The sequence below is a fragment of the Nicotiana tabacum genome, chromosome 17 (assembly GCF_000715075.1).
Source record: "Nicotiana tabacum cultivar K326 chromosome 17, ASM71507v2, whole genome shotgun sequence".
Taxonomy (NCBI): domain Eukaryota; kingdom Viridiplantae; phylum Streptophyta; class Magnoliopsida; order Solanales; family Solanaceae; genus Nicotiana; species Nicotiana tabacum.
Genome location: NC_134096.1, coordinates 28,150,275 through 28,165,472, shown reverse-complemented (window position 1 = coordinate 28,165,472; position 15,198 = coordinate 28,150,275).

Genomic DNA, 15,198 nt, shown 5'->3' with positions numbered 1-15,198 from the left:
TACGAGGCAGTACCTTGGTTGTGATTCTTGTTGTATATGAGGCGGTATCTAAGTTATAATTCTTTTTATATATGAGGAGGTACCTCGGTTGTGATTCTTGTTTTATACGAGGGGGTACCTCGGTGGTGATTCTTGTTGTGTATCTCATGTGAAAAAACCATTTGGTGGAACACTTCTTGTTGCTTTTAGTCTTCCTTGTCTTATCATTTTTGTCCGCGTTTGACTGTTGTGGTTCTCCTTAATTTCTTCCATTATGTTATCTCTATGCTTACATTTCTGTCATTAGTCTATGTTATTAACTTGTTTTGCATCATTTATTTCTCTGCCTTCCATCATTTCTCGTTATTATGTATTCATTTTGTTTATTGTGTCCTAGTAGGTGTCCTGACCTGACCTCGTCACTACTCTATCGAGGTTAGGCTTTATATTTATTGGGTACGGTTGTGGTGTACTCATACTACGCTTCTGCACATCTTTTTGTGCAAATCTAGGTGTGTATGCCCGCGCTGGACGTTAGTGTTTGATTGTAGCTGTCGTCTGAAGACTTCAAGGTATACCTGCTTGGCGTCCGCAGGCCTCAGAGACTCCTTCCGTTATCCTTTTAGTATTGTTGTTTCCTTATTAGGCAGTGTTGTTGTAGATGTTTGGAACAAATCTGTAGAGCTTATGACTCGGTTTCACCGGGGTTTGTGAGTAATATAAGTATGATTCAGCCTTGAGATATTTATGAGATTTATTAGTTTATCATGTTTTTAGCCTTTATTTCTGTCATTTTCTCTCATTTAGTAGGCGTACCTAGTATTAAAGACTAGGTGCTATCACAACATCCTAATAAGAAAAATTGAGGGTTATGACAGTTGCCTATGGTCCCTTTATGACCTACGGGGAGTTGGAAGTGTTTTATCATGTAAGTGAGGGAAGACAAAGAATTTAAAGGTTTTGTTATGAAAACGTGCAAATAAAATCGGGCAACAATTAGACTATATAGATAATCAATACAAGTCTTTAGAGGTTGCAAAGTATAACTTACTTACTCTATGTTCGATGACTAAATCTGAACAATAAATATATAAAGAAGAGGGTGGAGGTCCTAAGTTTTTTAGCCTAAAGGATCACCCCGTGCAACATAAATAATATTTCGCAACTCCTTTAGGGTAGGGGCTGCTCATATTATTCAGCGAGCACAGACTATCATCTTTTGCTACCCAATTACTATGTTAAAGTTTTTTACTTAAAGGCACTCTAATTCAATTCTAAATCATACCGTATGCGTGCACTAACCGTCCCATGCCTATGGCCCAGGAGGCTTTGGACCTCTATTTGAGGGGGGTTCTAGACTTATTTAGGCTGCTCAAAATCATAAAACTAGGAGACATTTAAAACATATAGGACTTTACATAAAGAAAACAAATGGCTCAAGTTCGCCTCCGCACATAAGCAAGAAATGCACGCTGGCAAAATTAGGAAAATGGACAATATTAGAGTTAAGAAAAATTATAGTCGTTAAGTCTTATAGGCATAATTTCTAGGTGATTCTGATTTCCAGCATTTGTATAGTTACTACTCCATCCCCCCTTTTTATTAATTTCCCCAGCATTAAATTTTATAAATTATTACAAACCACATTGAATGATTATAGACCCAAATACAAATATAGAATAAACCAGTAATACATATGGGCCTTCAAATAGGCTTAAAACTTCATGTGGAATGCAGGCCCAAACACCAGGTGCAGAAAGTGTGCTTCAAACCCCAAATTCCAAAGGCATGCCCAATATACCAGGGCCAGACAAATAACTTACTTAATCATCAAGGTGACAAACTACACATATAATTAATTAGACAACTTTGAGGCTTAAACGCTTAGTTCTTAGAGATGTGACTAACAACATTTTCTCACTAAAGCATACTGACAAGTTCGTGGGGAATACATAAGGCATGTTCATGCTTGCATTTTAAAAGCTAAGGTGATAGGATTGACCATCATAGGATAATATACTACTTCAAATAATGTTTCATAGCAAAGCATAGTAAAGGACTTCAGACATGAGAGTTAAGTAGAATCATGGACAGTGAACTAGTAGAGTAGAGTCCTCATATAAAGATGTACAATATGAGAGCTTAATGAAATGGCATAACCAAACAGGTTGGTGGACATGGTATACAAACAAACATTAATTGAGCATGAAGAAGCCAGAACATGCCAAATACCAGTCACAACACAAAAGTTCAAAAATCACCAGAACTCATGGTAGGCAATGATACCTCAAGAACCGGATTATCAGACTATACCCAGGAGAAAAGGCCTGATATTGCATTGTTTACCTTGTAAGCCATAAGTGGGACTAAGTAGCATAGGATTAAACTAGGCATGGAATACTCATTAAATTTCGCAATTAGCAGGGTAACACATTTGGCTAACGTAGTTGAGAACTAACTTCAGTAGAGTATTAAGTTACACTGGAATGATCCAACAGGAACTAAAACATATGATTTTGTCTATCATAAGAAAGCATAATAAAGTAGGGAGATCATCTCAGGACGAGCAGCGGGTATAAACATTCAGACACATAAAAACACATTAGGATAGACATGCTCGAGGTAGTGAGAATCATTCATGCTAAACACATATAATATGCATACATTGGAGGCAGAAATTAGGCAAGTTCAGAGGTCGGAAAATTTCACATGAAATAGCAGGGTAATATAATAGCACATTGGTTCACAAAAGATTTAAGTGTCACAAATCATAGATATGAAGGAAAGAGAATGCAATCGCTAAGGCAAAGAGACTCACGAGTTGCAAATTAACCAAACAAGCAAAATAAGAAGAACATTTTAAGTAGTGCTCCAATCATCAATAGCAAAAAGGAAAGAAGAATCCCAAAATCTCAGTGCGTCAGAGTTCCCAAGGGTTTCAAATTTACCTCGAGCAGTGCTCGTACTGAGAAGAGAATAACAATCGAATTATGGTGGCCTTGGCTTTCAGCCGGCCAAGGTCTCAAGTTTAGAATAGTAGAATCAATCAGAGTGAGGGAGTAATAAAATTAGTTTTTAATAATCCTTCAGACATCAAAAGGGAATGAGGAAGGGGGTTTATATAGTAGTCTATTAAGTAGACAAACAAGGAAAGAAAATCAATCAAGTTCAAGCAAGGAAAAGGAAACTCACATGCATAGCCTATTCCGAATCAGAATAGGTAAAAATCGGACAAAACCTTTTTTGACAAGTAGTCAAAATTTAGCTAAGAATCTCGGTGAATCAGACCCATACGGCCTTATTTTGAGTGTATACAGACGGATTTCCGTCTGAATCTTGTAATTTGAGGACGATTGAACTCCATTCGGAGAGGTAATACTTGCCAAAATCGGGCAAGTACTAAGTAATACCACAAGCGTATGAATGATAACGGGATAGTGCAAATAAGGTAAGCAGATCGTGAAAGAATCTCATGATTTAACCAGGTTTTGAGGGCATTTGGGAAGAGGCGGCTAGGGTTTAGTGTGAGAGTGGAGAGATGAGAGGATGCAAAGGCGGTTGGGTAGGTAAAATTGTCTTTAGGGTTTGGGGTGAGGGATATAAGGAGAGTGATGGTTTTATTTTGGGTCGTTGATCATTTGAGATCAACGGCCAAGATTAGGAAGAAGGCGGGGCGGGTCGAGAAAATGGGTCCCGACCGGGTTGGAATAAAGGGGTCATTGATTTGGCCCAGGAGATATTGGGCTAAGGTTTGGGATGTTTGGGCCATTAATTTGGTCCAAAAATTGGCTTAGGATTGGTCTACATTTTAAATACAAGAAATTAAGGAAAAATAATTTAATAAGATAGTTAAATAAATATAAAAAATATTATTTAGGCAACTTAAAATTTTAAAATAATAGATGAAGGTCATAAAATATTATAAATTATTTTGACCTTCAATAAAATGAAAAATACAATTAATTGTAGAGTATAGGTTCTTATTGCAAAAATGTGAAATAGTTCAAAAATGCAGATATGTAAGAGTTGATCGGAGTTTGACTTTTTTTCTGGACGACTCCAGAATGGAGTTTTAATGGTTCCAATAGCTTCGTATGGTTATTTTGTACTTAGGCGTATGTCCAGATGTGGATTTGGAGGTCTATAGGTTAATTTGGTGCTTTTTGGCAAAAGTTGGAAAGTTGAAGGTTTGGAAGGCTCATAGGTGTTACGGGTCATGAGCAAGTTTGGTAAAGTCTTGCGGATCAGTACAGAGACGTATGTACTTATCTTTGGGAGGCTACCAAACTGTTAGGAAACTTCACTTTCTTGAATTCTTGTCGTGCGAATTGGTTATTTCCGAAGTTTAAACCTTTACTCTTTTATTCTATCACAGACTGTGAGGACGCATTTAGTCGAATTAGGCAGAGAGGCACCAGTACCACCAGGCAGGGCCGCGAGAGGCGGGGGCCGAGGTGGGGCTCTCACTATAGCTAGATCATACCTATGGAGGCATCGGTTGCCCCAGTGGAGGAGCATGTTCTGGATACTGTTGAGCCGGTGGTACTAGCTCAGACACCGGCGGTACTAATTGTGATACCTGGACTTCAGGAGGCTTTGGCTCAAATCTAGAGTGCCGAGGTTAGTTATAATACTTACTGAGTACATGGTTGTTTTGGTTAGGTTGAGCCGAACATAAGTGAATTTGAGAGGAAAAACATTTTTAGAGTATTAATGAAGGGCTATTGAGGTAAGTATCTTGCCTAACCTTGTGTGGAGGAACTTCCCCGTAGGATTTGATCTAATTGAATTATTTTTACTATGTGAATGACGTGTGCATAAAGTGACGAGTGTGTACACGGGTGTATATTTGTTGGTTTTGACCAAATATGACCCGAGATTGCTCTTATTGCCTTGTTTTTATGGTAAGAACCCTACACTACATGTTTCTTATTGTGGATGATTACATGACTTTATATTCCTTGTAAGAGATCATGTTTTAGGATTTTATTTCCTTAATTTGCCAAATTGGGCGTTTGTGAAATTATTTCTATTTACGATAGCTGAATTCATGTGATATGTTGAATACCCATCTGCTTTCCCTTATTGATTGTCCTTATGCATTGCGTTGGAAGATTTGTGAGTTGATGCCTTGATGACAATTGTTGGTATGCTGTGTTGTTGTATTTTTGGCACACTTGGACTTGTTAGACGGATTGTTGGGGTGCTTGCACGAGGTTCTGTCATGCTATTGTTATATATATCGAGTTTGCGCATATGGTGAGACAAGGTGGGGTAATTTTTTATGTGCATGTGGCGATACAAAGCGGATATTTACTTTATTGTTGCATACGCAACGAGACGGGGGGGCTATATGGGGATGATATTCGATGGTCTGGGTGCATGATTGTTGATGTTTGTGTGGTGGTATGACTTCCTTATGTGCGGAATGCATATTACAAGATTTGTTGTGGTGTTCCAATGTGCTACTCAGTGTCTCTAATATTACTTGATGATTTGAGTTGTGATAGTGTACTCTCACATGCATACATCGTAACATGTTATTTATACCAGTCCAGGAGGATGAAACTTGATGTTCATTGATCATGTACATGAATTCTTGTGTATCTGCTTTTTCTGAGATATGGTTTGAACTGGTAGCCTGTATCCACACCGAGCGGATTGATATTGAGCATGTGACCACTCCGAACGGATTGTGATATTGAGCATGTGACCACGTCGAGCGAATTGTGCTATTGTCATGTGAGTTATCCGTACAACGGGTGAGTTGTCCATGCGGTTGTGACTTATACTGTGACACGAGGTCTCCGTCGTACGGGAGTTATTGATAATATGGGTACGAGGTGCCATGTTTATAAGATTCTTGATTTGTGACTTGAGGTTTGTGCTTATGAGATGTGGTGCCTCGGGGTGACTCTTGCTGTAAATCCTGTGTTGGAGCGGTTTGATGATTAGATTTGTCATTGCTTTTCCTTAATTACTTTCACTTGTGTTTTATCTCTGCTTTGATTATTTTGTTGTTCTATCACATGATTACTCTTGTAATGACCCAGTCGGTCATTTTTAGAGTTATAGCCGTGATCCCCTATTAACTGTTTCTCCCATAACTCTTTCTGCTATTATGACTTGCCGGAAAGTTTCGTTTTGGTTTTTGGAGTGATTTGGGACACTTAGTCCCTAATCGAAAGCTTAAGTCTTAGGATATTGACTGTAGTCAAAACTGTGTGAAGATGACTCTAGAATGGAGTTTTGTCGGTTCCGTTAGCTCCGTTGAGTAATTTTGGACTTAGGAGCGTGTCCGGATTGTGTTTTAGAGGTCTGTAGCTTATTTAGGCTTGAAATGGCGAAAGTCGAATTTTTGGAGATTTGGACCGGTAGTGGAAATTTTGATATCGGGGTCGGAATCCGATTTCGGAAGTTGGAGTAGGTCCGTATTATTGAATATGACTTGTGTGCAAAATTTGAGGTCATTCAGATGAGATTTGATATGTTTCGACGTCGTTTGTAGAATTTAGAAATTTTAAAGTTCATTAAGCTTGAATCTATGGATAATTTGTGTTTTTGATGTTGTTCGACGTGATTTGAAGGCTCGACTAAGTTCGTATGGTGTTTTAGGATTGGTTGGTATGTTTGGTTGAGGTCCTGGGCGCATCTGGCGTGTTTCGGATGCTCAACGGGTCATTTTTGGACTTAGGGAGTTGACAGATTTTCTGGTGTTATTGCAGATATTTTTCTTCATCGCGTTCGCGAGGGAGATCTCGCGATCGCGTAGGTCATTTAAGAGGTCAGCTAAAAATACTACTTGCATTCGCGAAGATGAAGACGCGATCACATAAGGTTATCACGCAATGCACCGCAAACGCGTAGGGTAGGCCGCATTCGCGAAGAAGAAGTGAGGCAGCAGTGGAGTTTGAGTGTTACTCTTCGCGGTCGCGTGAGGACAATTGCGATCGCGTAGGTGTGAGCGGCTAGTGCATAGCATTTGTGTGAGGTGTTACGCGTTCGCGTGGAGTAAATTTCTGAGGGAGCGAAGTTGTTCTTCACGATCGCGAGGCCTTTTCTGCGATCGTGATTAAGGAACCACTTGGTAGAATTTAAAGTTTAAAAACGAGGATTTAAGTTCATATCACAAAATTTGATTGAGAGCTCGGTAGAAGGTGAAATTTGGAGAGATGTTTGGGAGAAATTATTAGGGAATGATTCCTAACTCCTTTATGATTAAATCTCATTAATCTATGCTTGATTTCATCATTTAACTTCGGATTTGGGGTGAAAATTTGGGAAAATTTGAGAAAAGTTCTTAGGCCGAATTTTGGGGTTGTGATCGAGATTTTTGTATCGGATTTGAGTAATTTTGGTACGAGTGAACTCGTGAGTGAATGTGTGATTGTATTTTGTGACTTTTACCCGATTCCGAGACGTGGGCCCGGGGAGGCTTTTTGGGTGTTTTTCTATTTTCTTGCCTTAGCTTTGATTTCATTAGCTAGATTAGTTACTTGTAGCTATATTTACGTTATGTAATTGATTTGATTTGATTTGGGCCACTCGGAGTTGGATACTCGTGGAAAGAGCGTGATTTCAGATTTGATTTTAGCTTAGTTCGAGGAAAGTGACTTGCCTAACCTTGTGTGGGGGAAACTCCCCTTAGGATTTGGTACTGTTGATATGTGAGCACCGTGTACGTGAGGTGACGAGTACGTACATGAGCTATTTGTTGTAAAACTCCATTTTTCACTAAGTCATAACTTGTTTTCTCCTTAATTGAAACACACTAGCATATGTAACTATCCTGTTTAGACTAGAATAACATGCCTACTCGTTTAACTGTCTATTTGAACTCTATGCAGCATGTTTAGTGAAATTACCTGCTTTCCTTGACTTGAACTTAGCCTAAACTATAGGATTTCTTGCTGTAATTATTATTTCGGTTGGTGCGCTGCATATTTATTTTGGGACTACGGAACGGTATTCCGGCAGATCCCCCTGTACTGCTTATTTTCTTTGGGACTACAAAACGGTATTTCGGGAGATCCCCCTGTTTTGCATATTTATTTTGGGACTACGAAACGGTATTCCGCGAGATCCCCCTACACATTTACGTTTGGGACTACGAGACGGTATCTCGAGAGATCCCCTGTTGTTATCACTATGTTCGGAGCTATTGTCTTTCATTCATTGTATTCCTGTTAGATTTCCGTATTTATCTTACTAAAATATTTCATTCTGTATTATCTCATTATATTTATACTAGTAGGGCCCTGATCTGATCTCGTCACTGCTCGATTTTGGTTAGGCTTGGCACTTACTGGATACCGTTGTGGTGTACTCACTCCCTTTACTGCACATGTTTTTTGTGTGTAGATCCAAGTTCATCTTACAAACCTCATCACTAGTTGCAGTCGCTGTTGCTTATTGGAGACTTCAAGGATCATTTGCTCGTGCCCGCAGATCCTCGGAGTCCCTCTTTATCCCCCTATGTTCATTTTTCCTTCTTTCTGTAGAAATGATGTATAAAACGGTTAAGACTTCTTAGTAGCTTGTGACTTACAGTATTCCGGGTTTTGGGAATTGTTTTGTACGTTTTCAGAGGTGATAATTGTATATGCCGAGTAGTATTCGGTTGCTTATTTGATATTTTTTACTATTAGTAGTTAATGTTCATGCTTTAGTTTCATTTCCGCAAAAGTGTTAGGCTTACCTAGTCGTAGAGACTAGGTGCCATCAGGACAGTTCACAGAGGGAGAAATTGGGTCATGACAAGTTGGTATCAGAGCTCTAGGTTCATAGGAGTCGTGAGTCACAAGCTGGTTTACTAAAGTCTCACGGATCGGTACAGAGACGTTTGTACTTATCTTCGGGAGGCTATGGAACTGTTAGGAACAAACATACTTCTTTGATTTCCTTGTCGTGCGAGTTATTGGCATCAAATTCTAAACAAATTCTCTATTCTATTCTTTCTCACAGATGGTGAGGACCCGTACCGGAGGATCTGATGACCAGGCACCTGCGCCCCTTGCTATAATCGCCAGAGGCCAGAGCCGGGGTAGAGTACGGCCACGCGGTGTAGCTAGAGCACCTGCGCGAGTTGCGACAGAGGAGCCCCCAACAGTTCTAGCTAGAGGGCAGGCATCGGAGGTTCCTATTGCTACACCAGCCCTCTAGGAGACTTCAGCCCAGTTCATGAGCATGTTCAGCACCTTAGCTCATACTGGATTGATTCTGTTAGCTACCGCCACATCTCAGGTCGGGGGAGGGGCACAGAGTCTCGCATCCCACACTCCTTAGTAGAGGGTCCAGGTTGATCAGGCCCTATAGTTCATTCTTATGATGCCGGTAGCCCAGGTTCAGCATGAGAGTAGGACAACCGCTTCTGAGGCGGAGCAGCTCATACTTGAGAGGTACCAGAAGTACCACCCACCTACCTTCAGCGGATTGACTACAGATGATGCTCAGGGTTTTCTGGAGTAGTGTCATCGTATTCTCCGTACTATGGGCGTAGTAGAGACGAGTGGGATTCCTTTTACCACTTTCCAGCTTAGAGGAGCAGCCTACCAGTGGTGGCGTGCTTATGAGTTGAGTAGTCCGGATGAGGCAGCTTCACTTACATGGACTCAGTTCTCGGACATGGTTTTGAGAGGGTATGTCCCTTAGAGCCTTAGGGACTCATGGCACATGGAGTTTGAGCAGCTGCGCTAGGGTGCTATGATGGTGTCAGAGTATCCAGTCCGCTTCAGTGATTTGGCCCGACATGCACCGGCCTTGGTTGCCACAGTTCGATAGAGGGTTTGACGATTTATTGAGGGACTCCACCCCAATATCAGGATTAGTATAGTCAGGGAGCTGGAGATGGATATTCCTTACCAGCAGGTTGTGAGTATTGCTAGGAGATTGGAGGGCATGCTTTCCCGGGACCGAGAGGAGAGAGAGGTCAAGAGGTCTCGAGAGACTGGTTCTTATTCTAGAGCTCGTGCCTCAGCAGCCCGCCATGGTAGAGGTTATGTGGGTCGCCCCGTTCATTCAGCTCTTCTAGCTGCCAGTGGTGTTCCAGCCCCTTCTAGGCCCAGGAGCCTTATTATGCACCGCCAGTATCTAGTGTGCCTCCTGCTTAGGGTACTTTTAGCAGCCAGTCCAGCAGACCTGGCCGGAGTCAGTCACAGCAGCCACACCCTCCGATAGGTTGTTTTGAGTGTGGAGACACCCGCCATATGATAAGGGATTGCCCCAGACTTAGGAGGGTTGTACCTCATAGACTTATCAGTCACCACGTGCTCCACCGGGTCCTCAGGCTATGATTCCAGCACTATCTACCGCCCCACCTACTCAGCCAGCTCGAGTTGGAGGTCGGGGAGGTCGAGGTCGCCTTGGAGGGGGAGGCCAGGCCAGGTATTATTCCCTTACGGCTCGTACAGAGGTAGTTACTTCCGACCCAGTTATTACAGGTATTGTTCTAGTCTGTCATAGAGATGCGTCGGTTTTATTTGACCCAGGATCTACGTATTCATATGTGTCCTCTTATTTTTCCCCACATTTGGGTGTATCTCGGGATTCCTTGAGTTCCTCTATTTATGCGTCTACTCCTGTGGGAGATTCTCTTATTTTGGACCGCGTGTATCGGTCGTGTTTGATTTCTCTTATTTGTTTTGATACTAGAGCCAACTTATTATTACTTAGCATGGTAGATTTTGATATCATCTTGGGCATGGACTGGTTGTCGCCCCATTATGCTATTCTTGATTCTCAAGCTAAGACCGTGACGCTGGCTATGCCAGGCTTACCACGATTAGAGTGGAGAGGTACCTTAGAGTATACTCCCCACAGAGTTATTTCATTTTTTAAGGCTTAAAGAATGGTTGAGAAGGGGTGCGATGCGTATTTAGCTTATGTGAGAGATGTCAGTATTGATACCCCTACAGTTGAGTCAGTTCCAGTAGTGAGGGATTTACCATATGTGTTTCCAGCTGATCTTCTGGGCATTCCAGCTGACCTATGACCAGGCTGACCAAGAAGGGTGCTCCGTTCAGGTGGACAGAGTAGTGTGAGGAGAGCTTTCAGAAGCTCAAGACAGCTTTGACCACAGCCCCAGTATTGGTATTGCCTTCAGGTTCGAGGTCTTATACAGTTTATTGTGATGCGTCGCAAGTTAGTCTTGGCACGGTGTTGATGCAGGACCGTAGGGTGATTGCCTATGCGTCCAGACAGCTGAAGGTGCATGAAAATAACTATCATGTCCACGACCTTGAGCTAGCAGCTATTTTTCATGCCTTGATGATTTGGAGGAACTATTTGTACGTCGTTCCTTATAAGATCTACACGGATCATCGGAGTTTGCAGCATCTGTTCAAGCAGAAGGATCTTAAATTGTGTTAGAGGAGGCGGTTAGAGGTGCTTAAGGATTATGACAGCACCATTTTGTACCACCCGGGGAAGGCCAATGTGGTGGTTGATGCTTTGAGTCATCGGGCAGAGATTTTGGGGAGTTTAGCATATCTACCACCAACAGAGAGGCCCATGGCATTGGATGTTCAGGACTTAGCCTGCCAGTTTGTGAGGTTGGATATTTCTTAGCCGAGTTGAGTATTGGCTTGTGTGGTCTCTCGGCCTTCTCTTTATGATCGTATCAGGGAACGTCAGTATGATGACCGACATCTGCTTTTCCTTAAGGACACGGTCCAGCACGGTGATTCTAAGGAGGTCACTATTGGGGAGGATGGTGCATTGAGGATGCAGGGCAGGTTATGTGTGCCCAATGTGGACGGTTTGTGTGAGTTGATTCTCCAAGAGGCTCACAGCTCGCGGTACTCCATTCATCTGGGTGCCGCGAAGATGTATCAGGATATGAGGCAGTATTATTGGTGGAGAAGGATGAAGAAGTACATAGTAGAGTATGTGGCTAGATGTCTAAATTGCCAGCAGGTGAAGTATGAGCATCAACGACTGGGTGGGTTGTTTCAGAAGATAGAGATTCCGGAGTGAAAATGGGAGCGGATCACTATGGACTTCGTTGTTGGACTCCCACGGACTCAGCGGAAGTTTGATGCAGTTTGGGTGATTGTGGACTAGCTGACCAAGTCATCTCATTTCATTCTTGTGATGACTACCTATTCTTCCGAGCAGCTGGCTCAAATTTACATTCGTGAGTTTGTCAGACTTCATGGAGTACCGGTATCTATCATCTCTAACCGGGGCACGCAGTTTACATAGCGGTTCTTGAGAATCATACAACAGGAGTTGGGTACTAGGGTGGAGTTGAGCACAACTTTTCACCCTCAGACGGACGGGTAGTCCGAGCGCACTATTCAGATTCTTGAGGATATGCTCTGTGCGTGTGTGATGGAGTTTGGAGGTTCTTGGGATCAGTTCTTGCCACTTGCAGAGTTTGCCTACAACAACAGTTATCAGTCCAGCATTCAAATGGCACCGTATGAGGCTCTGTATGGTAGGCGGTGTCGGTCCCCAGTGGGTTGGTTCGAGCCAGGCGAGGCCAGATTATTGGGTATTGTCGGGTCCAAACACACTCACGCAAGTATACGTGATCGTCAAGTAATAAAGTAGTGAATAAAGTATCGTTCCCACGAAGACTTATGATTAACTTTTAACTAATTCAAACTCGAATAGCTTATTGATTCAAGATATTTCTAACAAAATATATAATTTTCTAAATTACTACCTAAAGAATATCAAATAATGAATTGCTAAGAAATAACCACAACACTTAAATAGTTTTGAATAACAATCAATAGGATATAATATTCCAGGGTCACGGGTCATCTAACATTCATGTTGCATTCTTGGTTTAAAACAACTAAATGATTTATCTGAATTGTTGATTCACAGAGTTAATTTCACTTGTAAGAATCTGTCGAGTTCTTACAAACCTATTCAAGTTAACTTAATACCTATATGTCTATGGAATTAAGTTTAACAAGAACGTATTTACAATTCCTGTATTGCAACCGAGTAAGGCAATTAGGTATATGTCTATCCTAATCGCGAATCCGTTCCCTGATGCCCGGGTATGAGAACTTACTCTATTTACTTCTATATGCAATCTAGGGTTCCCACTTTCGAGTTCAACTCTAGATTCGTAGATAGTATTTCATTGTTGGCTACTCAGCAAAATAATTAAAAAAAGAATTAAATAAACAACCCAATATGATAAACCCAACGTCGTCAAATTAAACTTCAAACATCAACATTCATGTATACCCATGACCCTAGAACAATAGGGTTCTTAGCCACTCATATTCAGGCAATCATCCAAAATTTCATAAGATTGCATAAGAATCAATAAAAGAAAGAGAGAATAAGAACTCAAGACGAATTCCGTGGTTTTTGAACTTGGTTGTAGCTTCTTTCTTCTCCAATCTGTCCGCCCTAAAAAACGTTTTTAAGCTTATATATTGCGTCCAAAAGTCGTGGGCTAGAGTTCTCCTAACCCTAGTCCAAATCTGCTTCAGGGGTTGGTGCTAAGGTGGATGCGACGCATCCACCTCGTCCTCCATTTCTTAACTTTGCATGTGAGGGTGGACGCGACGCATCCACCTTCTCTTCTACTTCCCAATTTTGCATGCGAGGGTGGATGCGACGCATCCACCCTTCTCTTCTATTTCCTAGTCTCGGATGCTATGGCGGACGCTATGGGCCGATTTCACTGCTAAGGGTGCACGAAAGATGATGTTTTTCTAGGTTGGATGCGACGCATCCAACCCTTCTTCCTCTGGCTAGACCACCTTTTCTTCATATTTTGCACTCTAAACACCTTAAATCGTCACACATAACTTAATTAGTCATAAAACTAATAATTAAACCATGTTGTGAATTTTAAAGATCAATTAACATCAAGAAGTGGTTAAAACATGGGTAAAGTAACATCAACACATATCGAAATATGCCAAACATCACTACCCCACACTTAAACCTTTGTTCGTCCTCGAACAAACCATCCTATAGTAGACGAAACAAAATTAAGCTCTTATCATTCAAAGCACACTGCATCTATGACCGTGGTGATTTGCAACAATTAGGCTCTAGGCTATGCATCACATACCCTTCCCTTTACTTATGCCTTTCTTCAAAAATATTCAAACAAGTCAACATGCTCATAACAATCCTAGCCTCAAAAACTGACTCATTGTCACAATGTACTCGTGGCTTGAACACCCAACATCCTAGAGAAGTCTAATAATGTTACCTATCCCTCTTGAAACCATGTGCCCTCACAAAACCAAAGAAAGTCAAATCAATCCACCCATTCGAATCTCATGCTCATATATCAACGAAAATCGCTCACTCTCACAAAAGAAGTCACATGCATGTAATTGGTACCATAAGCTTGCCCTTAATGTAAATCTCTACTAATGTAAGGTCGCTCGATCTAAAATCAATTAGGACTTTTTTATGGTTGTAATGTGGGCTAAGGGACGGGTAGAATATATTTTAGGAATAGTGACTCAACCTCCTAAGCACTTTAACACATCACCAAATAACTTAAGCGCAAATTCTTCAACCCTACTTCAATTTCACAAATAATATCACCCTCAACAATATTTCCTCTTTCTTTTAGCATTACTTTAATTCATACCCACTAGCAAGAACAAAACAACAATTTATTCATCTATATTTTTCTTTTCTTTTCTTTTCTTTTTTTTTTTTCAATTTCCGCTAGTGGTGTATTATTTTCCAAAATAAGTGCACCCTTCTTTCTTTCATTGGTTCCACTCAAAAGTCACCCCACACTTAGTCCCTTCTTACTTCTTTTAGCGCTCATCTAACAATTAAAGTGCTTTAAGAGGTAAAAGGATCAAAACAATGTCAATTAGGAATAAAAAGGGTATAGGCTTGTAATGTGGGTATCAAATAACAGGTCTACATGCTCAAAAGGGTTAACTAGGGATAGATTTTATTTGTGATAAGCAATAAGCTCAAAAAGATCAAAGAAAGCCTAAAATCATTTTTCAAACCGAGCATCACCTAAAATTTCGCTTCAACTCACATACCGGGCAAGTTCTAGACACAAGTACAATACATGGACTACACAAAAAATCTCACCACACATGGCACATGACTCATTAAGGACAGTCACATTCCGACTCTCAAACAATGAAAGTATTCACGAAGCCACGAGATATTAAACATTAAGCGCAAAGTGAACATAAGTCATGTAAACGAGACATAGGTATCACAAACATGCTATCCAATACATGAAGGCTTCATGATCAA